Source organism: Parasteatoda tepidariorum, chromosome 8 (assembly GCF_043381705.1).
Source record: "Parasteatoda tepidariorum isolate YZ-2023 chromosome 8, CAS_Ptep_4.0, whole genome shotgun sequence".
Lineage (NCBI taxonomy): Eukaryota > Metazoa > Arthropoda > Arachnida > Araneae > Theridiidae > Parasteatoda > Parasteatoda tepidariorum.
Window position 1 is genome coordinate 27070251 of NC_092211.1, and position 13195 is coordinate 27083445.

General features: G+C 29.8%; 1 protein-coding gene and 1 long non-coding RNA gene across 3 annotated transcripts in view; both read left to right on the forward strand.

The window, feature by feature from the left end:
- The window catches only part of LOC107450452 (uncharacterized), a 32946-nt gene extending 29310 nt beyond the window's left edge, over positions 1–3636 (forward strand). For both annotated transcript variants that reach the window (XR_001584927.2, XM_016066237.3), the window contains one exon: positions 3234–3636. The gene's annotated coding sequence lies outside the window, so the exon portion shown is untranslated. The remainder of the gene's footprint in view (positions 1–3233) is intronic.
- Positions 3637–8521: 4885 nt separating this feature from the next.
- On the forward strand, positions 8522–12820 carry LOC107450443 (uncharacterized). Its single transcript, XR_001584921.3, has 2 exons — positions 8522–8640; positions 12527–12820. It is a non-coding gene; the product is annotated as an uncharacterized lncRNA (long non-coding RNA).
- Positions 12821–13195: the final 375 nt, after the last annotated feature.

Sequence of the window (13195 nt, forward strand, 5' to 3'; positions counted from 1 at the left end):
TCTTCACGTCTTGAAGGGAATGGCGATATATATATATATATACATTATGAAGAGTAATTTTTATCTGAGGATAATAATTCTTTATTCAGAAATATCACATTTATCGTAAACGTCATGCCCTGATGAAGACCTTTACGCTTTCCCATTAAAACGTTTTCAATTATATTTTATTATGTATATTGATACATGTACACATGTACATGTAATCATTATAAATAGCCGGTGAAAAAATTCTATTAATATATTGTTATTTAAAATTAAAAAGGGTCTCAGGATTTAAGTAGGGGTTTAAGAATTGGAATATTTAAATACAGCTGCATTGTACATACGGCTGGTTATCATTAAAGTTTATATTTTGTATCAGATAACTTTGAAAGGTAGTTAAGCTGGTCCAAAGGTGATTTGTATTAATATTATTACTATACTTAATGTTGTTAAAAATTGAGGAAGCAAATAAATACAGATTCTACAGATAAGAACTACAGTAGTCACGCGCATAAACTATTGAGTGCCTTCAAAATGATCGAAGACTTGAAGAATCAAAAGAAAATCAAGGGGAGTTAAAAATTTACAATTTGTTCTATGCCACCTAGGTGACCAGTTTTTATTCTCAATGGATTTCAATGTTAGTCACAAAGTTTGTCAGCAAATGACTTTGCTGATAAGAAAAACAATCATCAATCAATGTTTTCTGCAGTATGTTAGATACCTTCAACCAATACTAATATTTCACAATAATGGAATTAGTATTATCAAACAATATTATTAGTACGTCCAATACGTAATACGAACTATACTAAAAGTACGTCCCTTGATAGTATGCCTCTTGATAATCTGATAGTTAAACCGAATTGTGGTATTGTTGCGAATAATGGTTATTATGGAAACGTTGCTTAATAATTTTTCTGATCATCCTAACTAATACCATTATTGTGAATAAATAGTATTAGTTGGAACAAATAATAATAATATCTACACAATAGTACGCCTCTTGATAATCTGATAGTTAGACTGAACTGTGGCATTGTCGCAAAAAATAGGTGTACTGGAAACATTGTTCCACAGTTTTTCGGAGGGAAGCGGCTTAGGTTGATGGAGTTTATGACTGATTTCTGTGAAAAATTTCTTTAATTTCTAAGCATCTAGTAGCACATCGTACTATTCTATCTCTTCCTTTTTTAATTGATTTTTCTACACAGTTACTCGATTTCAAGACATCCAGTAACTGGTATGGCAAGCTAGTTTAAGTTAGTTTCTCAACCGCATTACAAAATATATGATTTTGGAATGCAGAGATGGACAAAAGGCATACAAATACACTGTTAGAATTTTCATTCTAAATTTACAGTAAAATAGCTGACAACAGTTTGTCCATCCAATTAACCATAAAATTTACGGTAAAGAAAATTTTTTACCATTTTGGTTTTAAAATCGTTTACAACTGGTATGGTTTCAAAATCGTTATAGCTCTTTGTTTTAACCAGCTTTATGGTGCTGCCATCTATGTGTGAATGTGAGTATTATATTATAACAGTACAGAATTCAGAAATTGAGGAGTGGAAGACGCTGGAAACTCTTCACGTCTTGAAGGGAATGGCGGAAATATTGTGGTGTCGATCCTGGGAACCGAACCCCCATTCTGTCTGTCATGAGATTGACAGGTTAGTCCTCTTGACTATAATATGTACTCAGCTGTAAGGAACTAAGGGTGGGCCCAGTTGCTGGAATAAAATTTTTGTTGTTTAACCGTATTAGGTGAAAGCAGTTAATAAACGGTTTTTCTCACAGTTAACAGTTTGAATATCATCTTATTTATGGTTATTTGATTCTTTTGCTTGAATATGGTAAAATAATATTTAAATTTATCTGGCTAAATGCCTGTAAGTTTAGTCTACAAGACTTCGATTGATGTGCATTCTATATATGGATAATATTTGCTTTTTAAAAAATTGAAATGAATTAATTTTAGCATTGTCCCTTATTATCTACATAAGCGGTTATTGAAAAAGGTGTTGAGGCTAATTGTTTTAAAATTTTCGTCCACATGGTCTTTATTGATGCGCATCCTACACTGTAAAATAAAAATTCCAGGTCAAATTAAGGTAAGAAGTGCAAAAAATTAAAATTTTTTGATATAATTTGTGTTGCTCGAAAACATTATATGGATTTAAGCCTAAAATTTTTAATACTGAAATTTACTTAATTTCCTCATTATTAGAAAGAGTAAAATTCCATGTTATATAATTGCAGCTGTACTTTCTTTTTTGCTTATTGTGATTAAATATTGGAAATATAATGCATATCCTTCTGTTTTTTTAAATTTGTTCTCCACTTTCAGACTATTCCTCAGAATTGGAAAAATTTAAATGAAACTTAAATAAGTTCTTTAATTGAATAAGAAGTTTTAATTTTAAAAATCTCATTTTCAAATAAAAAAATAAAAAAATAAATGAATAAAGATAAATTACTGTTGAAGGCTACTAAAATATAAGACGCAAATGTTGTAGTCTTAAGAAAAAATCTAAATTAAATATGCACCGTATGAATAAAATAACATAAATCTGTTTTAAAAATGCATAATTATTAATTTGTATTTATCATGACTTCATTTATTCATTTAATACGAGGAATATTGCTCAATAATAACATATTAATGCTTTTTAAAAATAAATTTTAAGTAAACTAATAATTAATGAATTTATTTTTAATTTATTGCTTTTGAAACTATTTCATTATTGAAAAACTAAAAAGGGGAACTCATGGAAAATGGAATTTAAAAAAATATTTTCCAGTTAATATAAATATTTTCTTTGAGCCCTTTAATAATTTTTAACTTATGTTATAGTTTACATAAACTTTTAAAACTGATTTTTTATTATCTATTTAATAAGGATTCCTTAAAATTTAAAAATAATTAAAATTAATTAAAATAAAATTAAAATTTAAATCGCTACATTAAAAAATCATGATAGCCCAAATAATCTTTTATTTTAAAGTACACCAGAATATTTGATTATTATTACTAATTTCTTATTGCTATTTTTACTGCTGCTTGACTTTTATTATAATAACGTTGCATTTAATTAATGTACTCTGTTTTTCATAAACGAGTAATATGTTTTCGTGTGACTTTAAAATTAAATATCAACTTTATTTAATTAATTTATTTTATTTCATTTTCGAATTCGTACAGTTTCCTTACTTTGTAATAATAAGTGTTTTATTTTTTTCAGCTATGCATTTCAAACAAACTTTATGCGTGTCTTTAAATTTACTTTTCTTACTTATTGTTGGATGTCTAGGAGGTAGTTTAAATTGGAACGAACGCTTCAAAAGACAAGTGAACCAAAATGAAGTGACTGAACCACAAAACTCATCTTCCCATGCTTCTGACCGCACAACTGTATTCCCAGATCACACACAGGAAACGATTCATACTAACAACAACACCCCGACGGGCAATGACTATGTGATTGTGGAAATAGTTGATATTGATATTGAACCTTGTGACTCCGATGATTATTCTGATTTTATTTTCAGTTATTTTAGTTTTTTAAGTGAGGTATTTTCATAGTGTCGATCTATCTAATGTAATGTAAGTTTTTGCTGTTCGAAATAAATTTTTTTTTAATGTTGTATGATATTTAAGTTTTTATACGTTTAGTAGTTTTGTTGATTTTGTTAAATGTCAAAAAACATGCATTGCTGTTGTATTTGTTACATTATGCGAATATTAACTCAACCCATTACTATAGAATGGGATATTCGAGAAAACGTTGAAGGCCTAAAGTGCAAGAGCGTGACTTGCACAAACAAAAGGCATAAGACTTGCAAACAGTCAATAGCAATACATCGAGAGTAACAAATATAGTTTGGAATAGCATACTATTACTGTATCAATATGAAAATGAGCGTTGTGCAATATTTCAGTTTAACAGTGGGACTTTAGCATCCAAATAGAGTCTCGGTGCTGCCATCTAGTGTGGCAGAAACTAGACGTCCACATTAACATGGCCAACGGTATCTCACCCATTGTGGTGGTCCTGAAAGAGTGGATACCACTTCTGGAGAATCACTAGGTCTGCTCATCGGGAAGACTGATTGTGCAGCTCATTGGAAATAAAAAAAAAACAGTTGGACATTATTTATAATTCCGTCACATATCAGCATTTCTAGATTCAGTTTTGTGAAAAAAAAGAAACATGATTTTGTTACTAAAATTGTTTTGATTATTTTACCTATAAAATGTTTCTATCAGTAATTCCTCAAAAAATTTGACCAATTTTTTTTTCTCAACTTTTTTATTTTTTATTTCAAACAAATAAATTTCCCTTTATTCGCTGTTAATGTAAATCAGTCAAGACTTAACCTTTTCATTACTGTTTTTGTCTTTAATTCAGTAGACTTGTAGGAATTCAGCCCCTTACACACATTTCTATTATTAATAGCCTATGAATATAACCACGAAAAACCATATGAGATATTTCCCAGCATAAAAATATAATGTAAGTAATAAAAACAAAAGAAATTTAAAAAAAAAAGAAATTGAAAAATAACATGAAAATAACTTAAGAACTAATATAATCGATACTATTTCTATATTGGATGACATCCAAGTAGGGGCTAAGCGACAGACATTTGAGTGTCATATGTGTTTCTCCTTATAAAAGTTTTTTTTACATATTTTTAAAATGTGTACTATTTTGCTTAATTGTATTTCGTCTTGTAATATCCTTTATTATGAAGCTGAAGCATCTCCAATAATTATTCATATTATTCGTCTAATTCGTAGTTCACTCTAAATGTCTCATACTATTCGTTTGCCTGCTCAAATATTTGCAAAAATCTCGTTGTTTTAAAATTAATTCCTAAGGAGATAATTCCATGTAACAATTAGTCCCGCATTGGACTCATCGTTTAGACACGGTTCCTAGCAGATCACCGAAGTCAAGCATGACTGGCTGCGGTCAGTGTGCGGGTGGGTGACCACTTGGATCAGTCTGAGTAGGGACCGAGGGTGTGCGGTATTGGTCCTCGTTAAACTGTGCTACCATAAAGTGCTCGACTTCGCGTGCAGGTCGTCAGGCTACCGAAGCGGGGGTGCCATTCCCTCCGCAGAGGATCAAAATTGTGATGGCATGTCTTCGGATCATCCTCCGGGATGTTTCTCAGACCGTCGCCAATAGCCCATTGCGAAGCTCTAGTGCGACATAAATTAACAACAACAACAGCAACATGTAACAATTATCACACGAATTTTTTTTTCAAATGGCAGGCATTGAACATTATTCTTCGCCTTAGAAGATGCCGGAATTGTTACTCATTTCACGTTACCCAGTGGGCACCTGTGAACCAAGGTCACGGAGGCGAGCAACATTACCCACGCCACACTGCCACAAACCCGTTTTTAGGGTGGGACACATTCACACATCACACACAGCAGAGGACAACACAAAGAAAGAGAAACATCCATGCCCAGAGCGGGATTCGAACCCGCAGCCATTGGCTTCACAGTCAGGCGCGCCAACCGCTCGGCCACCTGGCCGGCTTATCACATGAATTAATCCGTGTGAATTAGTCAGTGTAAACACCTCTGTAGTAGTCCTGCATTAGTCTAAAAGTCTCATAAGCCTAAAAGTCTCATAAGTCTCATTAGTCTAAAAGTCTCATTAGTCTAAAAGTCTCATACTATTTGTTTGCTTGCTCAAAAATTTGCGAAAATCTCGTTGTTTTGAAATTTATTCATAAGGAGATAATTCCCTGTTACAATGATCACATGAATTAATTTGAGTGAATTAGTCAGCTTATACGCCTCTGTGGCAGTTTTGCATTTGTCTATGTTGCATTAGTCTAAAAGTCTCACAAGTCTCATACTATTCGTTTGCTTGCTTAAAAATTTACAAAAATCTCGTTGTTTTGATATTCATTCCTAAGGAGATAATTCTATGTTACAATGATCACAGGAATTAATTCGGGTGAATTAGTCGGCGTAAATGCCGCTGTAATAGTCTTGCACAAGTCTATGTTGCTGATAAAAAGAAGATTTATGAATGTAACATGCTGCAATAAAAAGTTATGAAGCAAAGAATTTTTAATTAATTTTAATAGTTAGTTCCAACTTAGGTTATTTTTTTTTACGTCCCTGCAATTTTTCTTAATTCCTCAAACTTTAAAGTTATTTAAAATTTCTTAAAGCGTTTTTGTCCTTTTACACAACGTTCAGCTTCTTACAAATTTTTGAAACGCTCTGTTAAGTGTGGAGGTGGCGGGTTCGAATCCCGCCATAACCCTGGAGTATTCTTTGCGATGCCCTTCTCTTTATTGTGCTATCTGTTCTTCTACTTGACAAAGCTTTATAAGCCTTAATTGAGCCTACGAGACTGCAAATGTTTGTTGTATCAATAAACCAATAAATAAACAAATCTTTGGTTTAGACGAGTATAGTTTGCAAAACTTATTAGCACATTTTACATAAAATATAAAAACTTCATGGGCAGATCTTTTCAAATTACGTCATCGATTTGGGGAGAAGTATTTCTATTGATGAAAATATGAACCAAAAATAAATAAATACATTAAGATTCGCAAAATTTATTTCATCCGATGTTTAGATTCTAATGAAACTTTAAAAAAAATCGTTTAAATCATTATGAGGGCTAGCTATAAATTGAAAAATCTTTTGAAAAAGGATCTTAAAACTACAGCTGTATAAATATGTTATAATAAAAAAAAATAGTATTTAGAGTTTAGTCATGTTATTCTCAATATCTTAAAAGTAAAAATTTGGTTACTATGTAATCCAGTTATGTAACTATGATAACACCATCTGCACTCTTTTAAACCACACTAATAAAAAGTATGATCAAAACTACCAGAATATGGTAAAACTTACCATGTTTCTAGCTCTTTGAAAACACTAAAAAACTCGGTAATTTTTCCTAGGTGCTTTGGTAATGATTTTGGTAAAAGTAGCAACAAAATATGGTTGATATTGATGATAAATAATAATGTGATAAAATTCGGTAAATGAGATAAAATTCGGTAATTTACCGTAGAGTAATGCTACCCTAGAACATGACATAAAGACCATTTATTCGATAAATTTATTTTTCACGTTTTATAAAACCATATTTTATTGTTAATTTTGTTAAAAATTACTGAGCTTTTTTATGTTTCGATAGATTCGGAATCACTGCAAATTTTACCATATTTCGGGAGTTTAAGTCATACTTTTTTGAGCATATATTTTTGCTTTTGAAACATGTTTGCTATAAAAAACCGTTATAACAGTCTTATATGAAACATAACATACTCAACCTCATTGTTACCGAAAAATATCTTGAATCAATAGTTAACAAGATAAATTGAATTGAATTAAATTACTAGATTAAATTTTCTATAAAATACTAATCATTAATTTCGCTTAAATATTAAGTATAAATTAACACAAAGGAGAAAAATAGCCTGATGTTTGAGTTAACTTTACACTCACAGAAAAATCGATTCCAAACTTAACAACATCAGGACGTTAAACCATAATGTCATGAAAACTTTCTTTAAAAAAAAAAACAGTTCTTTAATTAAACCACGTTTTCCTACCACTTGTATCGTGTCCTTTAATTTAGAGCTCATGCGCAAAAATTCGCTTACAAACCGCAGAATTACCAGTTAGAATATAAAATTAATAAAGCTATTAAACATAAATTTCTCTAACAATTAAAGTAAAGCAAACTCGATTCAAAATTTCTCTAATAACTCAACTTGGCATCATAGTAAGATTTTAGCAATGAGTTTTAAAATTAATAAAGCTATTAAACATAAATTTCTCTTACGGTTAAAGTAAAGCAAACTCGATTCAAAATTTCTCTAATAACTCAACTTGGCATCATAGTAGGGTTTTAGCAATGCGTTTTAATATTTCTAATAGTAATTCGAACTCTATAAGCATCGTTAACGAGGTTTTGCATAGCGTAATTAATTTCCGTATGCGCTATGCAAAACAACTTATGCTATTTGACCTTTACTGCGAATGTGGGAAAATTTACTTACAAATCGCAGTGGCAGGGTTAGAACATAAGGTTAGAGTTACATTTACCGTAACGCGAACGATACAAAATCTCTATAATAATCTCTATATAATAAATCTCTATCCATGAAGTTTATATGACGTGCACTATGAAATTGTGCTGGCTAGTCGAGTAATACGATTGGTAACAGTTTAGAGTCATTTCCTTCTTTTTATGCATCTGTATACAGAAATTATTCAAGGAATGCAACTATTTAAAAAGAATGATACGAAACTCAATGGAACTCTAATTAAGGTTTTCAAACAACATCAAGTAATAACCTGTTTTATCTATTGCATCGAACTTCAGTTAGAGAAATATTTCATTAATTTTTTATATTTTTCTGATTTTCTACATTTTTAATACCGTGATTCACGTCAAAATGAGTTTGTTTTTTTGCTAAGTTTCATTAAAATATATCAGTCAGCATATTTTCTGCAAAATTTGAGATGTAATGATTGCTGAGATCAAATTATGCTGTTTTCGAAGGTCAAACCATGCCGAAGTATAAAAGATTACCGTAGTATAATATTCCTTCATTTACTTTAGAACGAAATACAAACCAACAACTAAGGTAAGATAAAACCTAAATTTATGTTAATAAGAAACGGGGAGTTGAGAATTTTTTTTTAAAGAAATTCTTTTAATTGGTACAGTTTCCTTAAACGTTAACTTAGAAAATATTCCTTCAAAAATAATTTTTTTTATTCGAATTTATAGTACGATAGCTGTTTTATAGCTGATTTTGAAGTTAAATTAATTTGATAATGTTTAAGATCTTGTTCTTTAAATTATTTCAATTTCTTCGCATATGTGACTTTTTTGAAACTTCATATTACATGAAATTTTATAGCAATTGGCATAGAATATTAACATTGACATTGAATATTAATATTTTCATTTGGTTGGCATAGAAAGGTTGATTAATAAATTTTTTTCCAACTTAAAAGAAACATTAGCTTGTCAAGCCTTTTTCCTTAAACATTGAATAAAAGCAGAAATATCTTTGAAAAAATCTCATATTTTATCTTTTATTGCGAACCTTGCTTTTGCCTTTTTTCATTTTAGCTTTGTTCAGGCTGTCAAATGCTGCATTTTGTTTGTGTGGCAAACTTAATGATCAGGCCAACATTTACTTTTAAAGCGTTAAAGACAGTTGCGCAAATAAACCTTGTTTCAGAAATGGTCATAAAATCTAAAATACACCTTGAGATGGTGAATTTATCCTCTGTTTGAACGTTTTCTATTCCTCCTTGATTTCAGAAGGTTTTTTTAGAATTGTTTTGTAAAGGTCGAGTCAAACTTGGAAAAAATAAAAGTGTTATTTAAGCAAGTTTAATACGAAACGAACCACATAGCGCGTAAACTATCATAGTTAAATTTAAAATTGTTTCAAGCTTACATGGTTTATTTGCTAGTCCTTTATAAGCCTTGTTGGGCTTTGTGATTAAGGTTGTTGCTGACGTTAAAATTAACCTTACACTGCAGTCTAGAATGCATCATTATGCTTGACCAGTGTGGATAATATTTCTCATAGAAAGCGCTGTGTGCAGTGTCATATTAATTACATAAATCATATTCTATTCAACCATTGTACAGTAAAATTTTTTTGTTTCAAATGTATTTTATGTCATAGAGCGTGTTTGTAATATCGTACGCAACTCACTCAAAGTATGATTCATTCATGTAATATGGATTAACATTTTGTTTACGATGTACTATTTGTACCATTGCATGTGGTCCACATATTGCACCAGCCGTAAGCAAAAGATTAAAGGTAAACCTATTCATAAAAGAAACGAATGATAATACCCCAAGATAATAGTATTTCACAACCTGTTTATCGTAGGTATGTAGTATCTGTACAGAGTTTGTCCCGCCGAGAATTGAAGACCGGGATACGAAATTCTATTGAAAAGCGAAGTTAGATAAAAATTAAATAAAGTTACTAATAAAAAGTTTGAAAAGAAAACTAAGCGTACTTCAGGTTTAAACGGTGTTGAAACTCTTTAATTTCTGTCGAAAAATTTAAAAAATGTTACGAATCTTATGCTAATAGTAGAAAACTCGTGCAGTTAATATGAAATGTATCCATGAAATTTGCTAATTAGGAATCCAGCCTGGAAATTTTAATCTTAATAATAATTGTAACTTTTTAGTTTGCTAAATAAAGTTTTTTGAGATTAAAATAATTAGTATTTAATTATTTATCCACCTTAAAAAGATAATGTTATGGATATAAATGGTTAAACAAGTTAAAATCATTTCTTACTGTTTTCGCTGTATTGTTATTTGATAGATGAATATGATGATACTTTTAATTAACGAAAAAAAATTCTAAAATCTTGAACTGACATCAGTTTTTACTTAATAAAATTATAATGGTATTTGTATTTAAGCTGTAAATCATCGTTTGTTTATCTCCAATTTACTTCTACTTTTGATTACAGAGTTAGGTTTTGAAGCTATCATTCAACTACTTGTAACTGTTATACCATTGGTGTTAAACTTATTCTGTCATTTCAGCTTTTTTTATTAAAAAAGTGACAACCGTAGCAATTTTATTCATAGTAACTTTCTTATTCAAAATTAAAGACTTAAAACAAAAAGAGATGTTCCTATGTTTTATTATAAAGTAATTAAATAATATTACCTTGTTATGCAACACTTTATAGTAAACACATTGAATTACTTTTCTCAATTATTAAATAAATTATATTTAGTTTTTGATAAGTGATATGCTTTTTTTTCTAATATATGTTGTGTAAAACTGTGTGCAATCATCGTATGAAATTGAAGTAGTTATTTAAATATTTTAAGAAACATTATAAATTAACCTTTCATACTATTGGTAAATTACCACAATTGGTAAAGTTATGAGTTTTTATAGTCACCGATAATAAGTTAAGAATTTAAAATTTAAATTTATCAATGAAGTTGCAATGGTACTAAGCGAAATGATTAAATTTTGTATAACTAAAATTTGGAATCAAATCTATCTTAATAGCGAAAATCATAATATTTTAATTAAATGTATTTAAATTGATATTTATAAATATTTACACCATCAAGAACCAAAAATAAATGCAAAGCAATTAAGGATATTGATGAGCAGAGTCTAAAAAAGTAGAATATTATAAATTTTTTTAAGTAAACAAACAAATGATGCATGAGTTTAATAACACATGAAAACCTAAAACTAAAAAAATATACTAAAAATAAACTATTTCAAATTTAAAATCTGAAAACCTTTGAACTTCAAAAAATTGAGCAAAAATACTGTGCACATAATATTTTAGAGTAGCATTAAATTGTTTTTGCATTTTTCTATTTAGTAACATAGTCAGAAAATATTTTCTGAAACCAAGTATGGAAATAATTAAATCACATTTTACCTTTCAAAGAAATAAGTTACATTAAATAGCATATTTCGTTTTTGTACAGAAAGAAATGAAAATTCAAAATAAAAAACTGATGAGATAAAACTCTGAAAAAACGAATCCTTTTTTAAAACGCGGAACTATAAAATGGTTAAATTTATTATATACTTTAAATTTAATAGTAGCAATCTAAAGTATTAGAAAAATACTATTTTCGAATGTTTACCATTAAAAAATAATAGTTTCATATTATGTAATCTGTATCCTTTTAAAACTATATATTTGTGATGTGAAACTAATGTGAAATTTCTATATGGATACCCAAATATCAAAATAAGTTTTTTTTTCACTTAGCAAAAACTCTTTAATGTAAAATTTAAAAATGGTTTTTATGCGGTTTACGTGCAAACCTTCTAATCTTAAAAGAGATATGTGACAATCTGATCTATTCTACGCGCATTACCCTAATCCAAAACCTTGGAAAGCAACCTTCTGTATAAAAACCTTAAATCATGGTTTTCTTAGGGTTTTCAGGCGTGAAAAAAATCATTGAATAAAGCTAGTCTTAAGGTGAATATAATCTTAAATCTAGGTAATTATAAGGTTTATTTTCGCAACGTCTTGTATGCTCACCTAAAATCCACCTTGTCATGAAGTTTTAAAGGACAATGCAATTTGATCCTATCGCTAGTGTGACGTCAGCTATAACGTCATTATGAACCTAAGTGGGAATACTTTCAAAAGAACTTTAAAAATATTTTTAATCCCTTTCGGATGAAAGGTTTTAAGTTGCAATATTTTTGCTTTATTGAAAAAAGGTTTTTATTGCAAACATTTTCGTAACAATAACAGAATTGGATGGGGCTGAACGTCACGATACCAGAACAACAATTTTCAAATTGCAAAAAGTTTTACACTGTAAGTAGTTGTAGTATGTAAACTGACAACAATTGTTTTTATGAATGCTTTTCGCAGAATAAGAAAACTACAGGCTGTTCAGATTTTAAGTAATGACTAACTCTTAGAAATATTTTTAGAATCCTTGTAAAAATTTAACCAAATTTTATAATATTTTTACAGATGCAAGCCAGTCACATTCTCATAGCTTTAGCAGTCTTCTGCGTCTTGGCACCATCGTGCATAGCTGATTCAGATGCCTCTGTCGTACTGACCATGTCTGTGAAGAAAGATCTTTTCCAAACCTATTTCTCTGACGCGCAATCCATCTTGAAGGATTTTTCTGAAATCGTGAAGAAGTTACGAAATCTCAGAGCACGTACTGGATGAAAAGATAAAATAGACCTCAAGATTTAAGGGATTCAAACGTTTCAGATTTGTATCTGATTGTGTTTCAATAAAGACTTTTTCATCAGCCTCATTGTTTTTATTTCCTTGCTAATGATACGATTATTATAAATAAAGTTCTGAGAAAAAAGTATGGTCAAAACTACCAGAATATGGTAACATTTACCGCGTTTCTGGATCAGTTAACTCCAAAAAGCCCAGTAATTTTTACCAAAGGGCTTTAATTTTTACCAAAGCTAATGATTTTGGTAAAACTAACAATAAGATATCGTTATCTAATATTGTGGTAAATTAAATTCCTAGTGAATTTTAGCATCCAAATAGAGTCTCGGTGCTGCCATCTAGTGTGGCGGAAACTAGATGTCCAAATTGACTTGGCCAACGGTATCTCACCCCTTTGTGGTGGTCCTGAAAGAGTGGATACCACTTCTGGAGAACGCACTA